Source organism: Camelina sativa, chromosome 12, assembly GCF_000633955.1.
Source record: "Camelina sativa cultivar DH55 chromosome 12, Cs, whole genome shotgun sequence".
NCBI classification, from domain to species: domain Eukaryota; kingdom Viridiplantae; phylum Streptophyta; class Magnoliopsida; order Brassicales; family Brassicaceae; genus Camelina; species Camelina sativa.
The window spans coordinates 32,375,609-32,383,877 of NC_025696.1; the positions used below are offsets into that span (position 1 = coordinate 32,375,609).

Sequence of the window (8,269 nt, forward strand, 5' to 3'; positions counted from 1 at the left end):
GATTTTTCAGCCTATAGTTAGATACTCATATCATATCCACACGGTGAACAAAAATGATTGGCTAAGAGATTTATATGGCTAGGAGAAAACACTCCTCTAGTGAAAATGGTCAAAATCAACTCAAACTATTTGTCGTTTTTTCATATCTAAACTTTAACACCCTGCAAATAACAGCCTGAACTATATTAAAATTCAAATTTGCTAAAAAAAACTATATGAAATGTTGTCAATTTCAACATCTGCTCGGTGTTAAGTCACAATTTAACGGTGCTAAGCCAAACAACCTGTGGCGTCCACGTGGCACTGGGACTTACCAAAACTAAATTGTTTTGGTCATTTTAGATGTGTTATAGAGAAAACCTCTACGATGGTCGTATGGTTACGGTGAAAATCTTGGAGGACTGTAAGAGAAGTGGTGAAGATTTCATCAATGAAATCACAAGCATCAGCCAAACATCTCATGTTAACATTGTTTCTTTGCTTGGATTCTGCTATGAAGGGTCAAAAAGAGCAATTGTGTATGACCTTCTAGAGAATGGATCTCTGGAAGTTTATTGGAGAAGAGAATTCGTTGAATCTGGACGTGTGTACTCTATACGGAATTGCGCTAGGTGTTGCTTGAGGACTTTAGTACTTGCACCATGGTTGCAAAACAAGGATTGTGCATGCATTTGACATCAAACCTCAAAATGTACTTCTAGATGAAAACCTATGCCCAAAACTCTCGGACTTTGGTCATGCTAAGCTATGTAAGAAAAGAGAAAGTATATTGTCATTGCTAGACACAAGAGGAACGATAGGCTATATCGCACCAGAGGTGTTCTTAAGAATGTATGGCCGAGTCTCCCAAAAATCAGATGTTTATAGCTATGGAGTGTTGGTCCTCCAGATGATTGGAGAAAGGAACAAAGAAACAGAAGAAATTGCGGCTTCTAACTCAAGTTCAACGTGCATCTCGACAGCATCTTTCAGTCCAAGTGAATGGAGAACTGGCGGGTTACTTTGGTAGTACGCGCGGCTTACGACAAGGTTGCTCCCTTAGTCCATATCTCTTTGTTATATGCATGAATGTTTTATCCCGCAAGTTAGATATGGCTGCGGTGAATCGAGGTTTTGGTTACCACCCCAAGTGCAAACCTCTGAAACTTACTCACCTCTGTTTTGCTGATGACCTGATGGTGTTCGTGGATGGATCAAAACAGTCGGTTACGGGGGCTCTACAGGTTTTTGATGATTTCGCGGTTCATTCCGGGCTACACATTAGTATCGAAAAATCAACCATATACACTGCTGGCATTCCCTTTGCCACCAAACAAGAGATTCTTCACCAGTTCCCATTCGCATGTGGCTCCCTTCCGGTTCGATATCTTGGTTTACCGCTCTTACCAAGAAGAATGACTTCGGGGGACTATTTACCTCTCATCGAAAAGATACGTTCGTGTATCGCCTCATGGACAGCTAGGATGCTCTCTTTTGCGGGTAGACTACAGCTCATCAGCTCAGTCTTATTTAGCCTAACAAATTTTTGGATATCTGCTTTCAGGCTCCCTAAATCATGTATTCAGGAGATTGATAGGCTATGTTCAGCTTTTCTGTGGTCAGGACCTTCTTTGAATGCAAGAAAAACAAAAGTAGCTTGGTCTGATGTTTGTTTGCCTAAGAGTGAAGGAGGTTTGGGGCTAAGATCAATTGAGGTTGCAAATAAAGTGAGTATGCTGAAGCTTATCTGGAGGATCTCTTCGGCTAGAGGTTCCCTTTGGGTTGATTGGGTGAAGAGGTCGCTGATACGAAGTGGTTCTTTTTGGGCAGAGAAGGATACCACAACATGTGGCTCATGGATTTGGCAAAAACTTTTGAAATACAGAAATCTAGCTAAACAGTTCATCAAGATGGAAGTGCAGAATGGTGAATCAACCTCTTTTTGGTTTGATAACTGGTGTTCACTAGGATGTTTATATGATGCCTTAGGGGAAAGAGGTTTTATTGACCTCGGAATCCCAAAAACAAGCACCATGGCAGACGTACTGACTCAGCAGCGGAGACGGAGGCATAGGGTCAGCTTACTTAACACAATCGAGGATGAGATAGAGAAACTGCAGCTTCAACACTCTCGTGAGATGCAGGATATACCGCTATGGAAGGGAAAAAATGACATTTACCGGAACAACTTCAACACCAAGGAAACCTGGTCACACATTCATATCTCACGCCCTCAGCTCGCTGAATACAAAGTGATATGGTTCTCACAAGCCACTCCTAAATATGCTTTTCTTACTTGGCTGATTTTCAAAAACAGAGTCGCAACAGGGGATAGACTGCAGCAATGGTCTCCACAGGCTAATGCAAGTTGTATCTTCTGCAACCACCCATTAGAAACAAGAGATCACCTGTTTTTTCAATGTCCTTATTCACAGCTGGTGTGGGAAGGGCTAGTGAAATGGCTGCTTGCAGACAAATACACGAGTCATTGGCAAGATGTTCTCTCCCTTCTTGTGGGTAATGTTCTTGATAAAACGTTACACTTCATTCTGGGTTATACCTTTCAAACTACTCTCTATCTACTTTGGCAAGAAATAAACGGAAGAAGGCACGGCGAAAATCCACTGACGGCTGAGCAACTGATCAAGCAGATAGACAAGTATGTCCCCAACCGGCTAAGCACAATCCAAGGAGGTCAAAGCACATCAATTCAAATTTGGTTCCAAGCTAGATTCTACTGAAATGTTTTTTTTTCTTTTTAAACTGTTTTAAAGGTTTTTACAACATAAACTTTGTAAAACGTTTATTTTTCTTTTGAATATAATTTAACATTAAATTCAAAAAAAAAAAAAGTTCAACGTATTTTCCAAATTGGATCTATAAGAATCTTGAGAATGCAGGTCATACATGGAAATTTGGTGAAGAGATAACTCGAGAGGAAAAAGAGACTGCAAAGAAGATGACCTTGGTGGGTCTATGGTGTATACAACCATGTACATCAAATCGTCCACTGATGAACAGAGTAGTTGAGATGATTGAAGGAAGTTTGGATGCTCTTGAAGTCCCTCCTAAGCCTTCTTTACATATTTCTACAGAACCTCTTCTCTGGAATCTTCTTCGCTCTTAGAAGAGAATTCCAACAACTCCGAGGTATTTATATGATCCACAAGTAGAAAATCTATTTCTGAGACTCCATCATATACTTGTTGTGTAACCATGCAAGAGAAAGTTATTTAATAAAATATTTTTATGTTTAAAATCATATACATTCGTTTCAAAACTTTCCCTTAGACTACTTAAATATCCAAAAGTTAACAGATTGCAAAATAATTGTTTGGTTTTGTGTAAGATTTAAAATAATTGTTCCGAATTTGGTAGAATTGATAAATATGATTTTTGATACCTTCCTTGTGGTCGATTATATGATAGTTAGGCCAGTGAAGGCTAACATTGGAGTAAACTTTGAAGAGAGCGTTTGAGTTGTCATGTAAACTGGAAAATAAATCTTATTATATAGAGATGCTTTTTTCTATAATAAATGTTAAATTATATTAAAAGAAATAAACGTTATACAAAAATGTTTTCGACTTTTCTAAAAAAATTTAAGAAACTCGAAACAGAGCTTTATATGCGATAGAGAGTTGCAGCAAACCAAGGTTGAAAAAGATGGCCCCCTCCAATGGTGCTTAGTCTGTTGCGGAAGTTTTAATCTAGCAGTTGAACCAGCATTGCCTCCTGAACTGGTGTCTCCCCATGTCGTCGAGCGTTTCGCTCCCTCCATAGCGAGTGAATCGTGTTCTGGAAAGTGTAACCCAAGATAAATCTGGTTGTCTTATCCAGCTCCGTGCCAGTGAGTAAGGTGATGACTTCAGACCAAATCGCAGTGAATCTATCCCCGAGGAGACCCTCAATGAGCTCCTTCCACACTTTCTGGGTGAAAGGACACAGGAAAAACAAATGCTCCCTCGTTTCTTGCGGGTGCTTACAGAAAACACAGCTCGCATTTGTATTTTGATTCCATACCCTCATTCTTTCTCCCGTGGATAGTCTGTTTTTCACCGCTAACCAGGTAATGAAAGCAAATTTCGGCGTCGCAAAGGGGAACCAGATGGCTTTATGATTCGCCATAACCGGTTTGGCTTCACGTATTTGGGACCAGGTGTCATTTGTCAGGAATCTGCTGCGGTAAAGATCATTCTTCCCTTTCCAGAGAGACACATCGTGTTGACCCTGGACACAAGTAAGCTGACATTTCCGGAGCTCTTCTTCAACAAGGTTCAGGAATGGTTGTCTGTGGTTTCTGCGTCTGGTCATGATCATTGCAGTTGCCACAGTGCCTGTCAGCGGGATTCCTAGATCGATTGGACCTCTATTGTCAAGTTTATCATGTAGACGCCCTAAAGAGCACCGGTCATCAAACCAGAAGGAGGTGGAACAACCATCTTTCACCTGAACGCGATGAAACTGTTTCGCTGTGTTGCGAGACTTGAGAAGTTTTATCCAAATCCAAGACCCCGTATAAGGGTTACTTTTTTCAGACCACAAAGAACCTGATCGATTGAGGTATCGTTTCACCCAATTAACCCATAAAGAATCTTTAGCAGACAGTATCCTCCAAAGCAACTTTAAGGTGCTAACTTTGTTTGCCTCTTCTATAGAGCGGAGACATAATCCACCTTCGGTCTTAGGTAGACAAACATCAACCATGCAACTTTAGCCTTTTTTGAACTTAGAGAGGGACCAGAACATAGATAAGCAGAACATAACTTATTTATTTCTGCAATGCATGCTTTAGGGAGTCTAAAAGCAGCAATCCAGAAATTTGCAGTGCTAAAAATGACAGAGCTGATGAGTTGCAGTCTACCTGCAAAGGAGAGTGACAGAGCAGTCCATGAGCTGATTTACGATCGTATTTTTTCTGTGAGGGGGAGGAAATCCTCAGATGACATTCTCTTAGTTAAGAGGGGAAGACCAAAGTACCGTACTGGCAACTGGCCAGGAGCAAAAGGGAACTGCTGGAGAATCTCTGCGCGAGTCTCAGGAGAGAGACCAGCCATATAGATGGTGGACTTTTCAATGCTTATCTTTAACCCGGAGTGTGTTGCGAAATCATCAAAGATTTCCAATGCTCCCTCAACATATTGCTTTGTGCCATCCATGAAGACCATTAAATCGTCTGCAAGTGAGTTTCATAGACTTACAGTTCGGGTGATAAACGAATTTTGTGTCCTTTGCAGCCTTGTCCAACTTGCAGGAGAGGACATTCATGCAGATGACAAAGAGGTACGGACTGAGTGAGCAACCTTGACGTAGCCCTCTTTTGCTCCCAAAGTAGCCAGCAAGCTCACCGTTCACTTGGAGAGAAAAAGAGGCCGTTGTTACACAAACCTGTATCCATCTCACAAACTTTTCAGTTATGTCCATTGCTTTCAATGTGTTGAGAAGGAAACCCCACTGAACAGAATCAAAAGCTTTTGAAATGTCTATTTTCATAGCACATCTTGGGGAAACATCTTCCTTGTGGTAGTCTTTCACAATTTCTGTAGCCAGGAGCAGGTTCTCCATAAGAAGTCTGTCCTTTACAAATGCTGATTGGTTTGGGGATATAAGCTTTTGCAACAGAAGCTTGAGTCTATTGGCCAGGATCTTTGAAATTATCTTGTAGAGAACGTTACAACAAGATATCGGTCTGTAATCTCTCATGACCAGTGCTTTCTTCTTCTTTGGGATTAGAGCTAAGATAGTTGAATTAACTCCCTTAGGCAAAAAAACAAGTTTGAAAGAAAGACTGGATAGCAATGATACAATCCTCGCCCACCACTGACCATGATTCTTTAAAGAACTCCACATTAAAGCCGTCAGGACCAGGAGATTTATTCGCCGGCATGGAAAAAAGCACCTTTGTTATCTCATCCTTTGTCACCTCTTTGAATGAGCAGGCACTTATCATTTGCATCACATTTAACCTTCAGGATATCCGCGAGTTCCTCTGGAGACCATTCATTATAGTCATTTGGCACAAAAGAAAGAAATTCCCTGAAATATCGTTCAGCCTCGAATTTAATCTGATCCTGCGAGCTTGCAACACTCCCATCAGCACATTGGATCTCCTTAATGCTGTTGCGAATCTCTCTTATTCTAGCATAAGCATAAAAAGCTTTATTATTCTGGTCGCCGATTTTTAACCAGTGTAATTTAGCCTTTTGTTTTAGATAGTGTTCCTCTATATCTGATAAAGACCGCCATTTCGCAAAAGCATCCGCCTCGGCACGCACCGCTTGTGGAGCAGGGTTGGTCAGCGTCGCCTGTTGCAGGTCACAGATAAGAGCATAAGCCTCTTTTGTGCCCTTTGTGATTGAATCAACAACTTGTTTCCCCAGCTTCCTGATCAAAGGCTTGAGACCCTTCAAAGACTTTGAGAACCGGTGCATTGCAGAAGTGGAATGGAAAAGCGGTGGAGCCTCTCTCCACTTGTCTGCAAGCACCTGTTTATAGTCCGGATGCTTTGCGACAACATTTACAAATTTGAAAGGGCGAATAATCCGTGGAGCCTCCTCTGAAATGTAAAACCGACAACGTAAATGGTCAGAAACACCACCAGGTTCAAAAACCGAGTAAGACTGCCCATACCGCTGAAGCCACTGCTGATTAACTAGTACTCTGTCTAGTTTTTTACAGATAACCCCATCTTCCCTCTTATTACACCAAGTGTATCGCTGGCCCTGATAGCTCATGTCAGTGAGTTCACAATGACGAACTAGATCCTGAAAATCCCTCATACCCGGAGGGATCATTGGTGAGGAAGTATAAAGAGAATGATCCTCGTTCTCCAAAATTTTATTAAAGTCACCTCCAATAAGCCTGGCTTTATTTTGAAATAACGGAGAGTCATGATGGTGCTTAAGATCCGACCACAAAGCTTTTCTATCAGCCACAAATTAGAAGCATAAACAAAGGAGACAAAGAACTCAAGTTTGTTCTCGATACTAACTGCAACTGTAATAAGCTGAGATGTTTTATAAATTGGGGTGACTCTGACATGCTCTTTCCAAACCAGCCATAGCCGACCCAAACGATGATCTTCGTAATTGGTGATGAGAGAACAATTTGCAAAAACAGAACTGAACACTCGATCAACCCTTCTCTCCTTGACTTTTGTTTCAATCAGGCAACCAAAATCAAAATGACCACGATTTAACCATTCCCTCACTACTCTATGCTTCTCAGTTTTATTGAAACCACGAATATTCCAGAAAAACCCTAACATCAGAGATTCTTGGGAGGGTGACCTGTTTTCAGTGCGTTAGGAGGTTGAATCCTAGAGCTCTGATTACCAGTTGCAGATAAGAATTTGTGTCCCTCCTTTGAAGCACGTGGGAGAGATTGTCTAATAGACTTCTCCACACCATCTACAACCAAAGAATGTCCCACCGAGGCTTTCGGAGCTGTGTGATCCACTGGAGCCGGTACCTCGGCAGAAACCGGCAACTCAGAAGCCCTCTGTTCTGTGTTCTGTTCTGTCAGACCGGCCAAGTCCCCAACTGTCTCACCCTTATCACTCAGGCATGAAAAGGAGTTTGAGATGATAGATCCCTCAGTACGTGTAGTGTCCACCAGTTTCCGGAGACTGCGTATCCCCTTGGTAGGGGTGCTCCAACCCGAGTTATTTTTAGTCTCAGCACTAACCCTTTGTGAATCTGCAACAGCTGAGCCTGAAATCCCTGCAACGGGTAGAATAGAAGTGACTGTAACTGCAGGAGCAGTAGAAATAGTGCTCACCACCTCTTCAGGATGCACTAAATCCTCCTCACTAGCAGAAGCCTGACTGACAGAGGTTGCCCCTGCTCGGTTTTCCCCTAGAGGAATCTTTTTTGAAAGGAAGTCAGTAGAAACATGACCCCACTTAGAACATTCTATACAGCTTGGGGGGAAATAGGGATACACAAACTCCACCGTTGTATCACCACCTTTATCAGACTTGAAAGACAACTTTTTTGGCAAAGTCTTCTGTTAAATCCACCTCAACAAAAATCTTAGTGATATATCATGGTTTTTGTGGTTTTTAACCATGATATAAAGAGTCTTTTAGTGTCTTTTCATTTGTTTCTAGATTGTTTTTGAGTCTTTACAGGTTTTTAGCATGGAAGGAGCAAAATGGAGCAATTTGGATGTTTTGGAGCATAAATCTTGAAGAATCAATTTGGTCTCGGATGAAAGCAGGAGCATCGACCGACACCAAGATAGGAGGCATCGATCGACACTCATCTCTGCCGACTCAAGACCCAAGTTT

General features: G+C 41.7%; 1 pseudogene; it reads left to right on the forward strand.

Moving 5' to 3' along the window:
* On the forward strand, window positions 343-3,106 carry LOC109128044 (annotated as a pseudogene).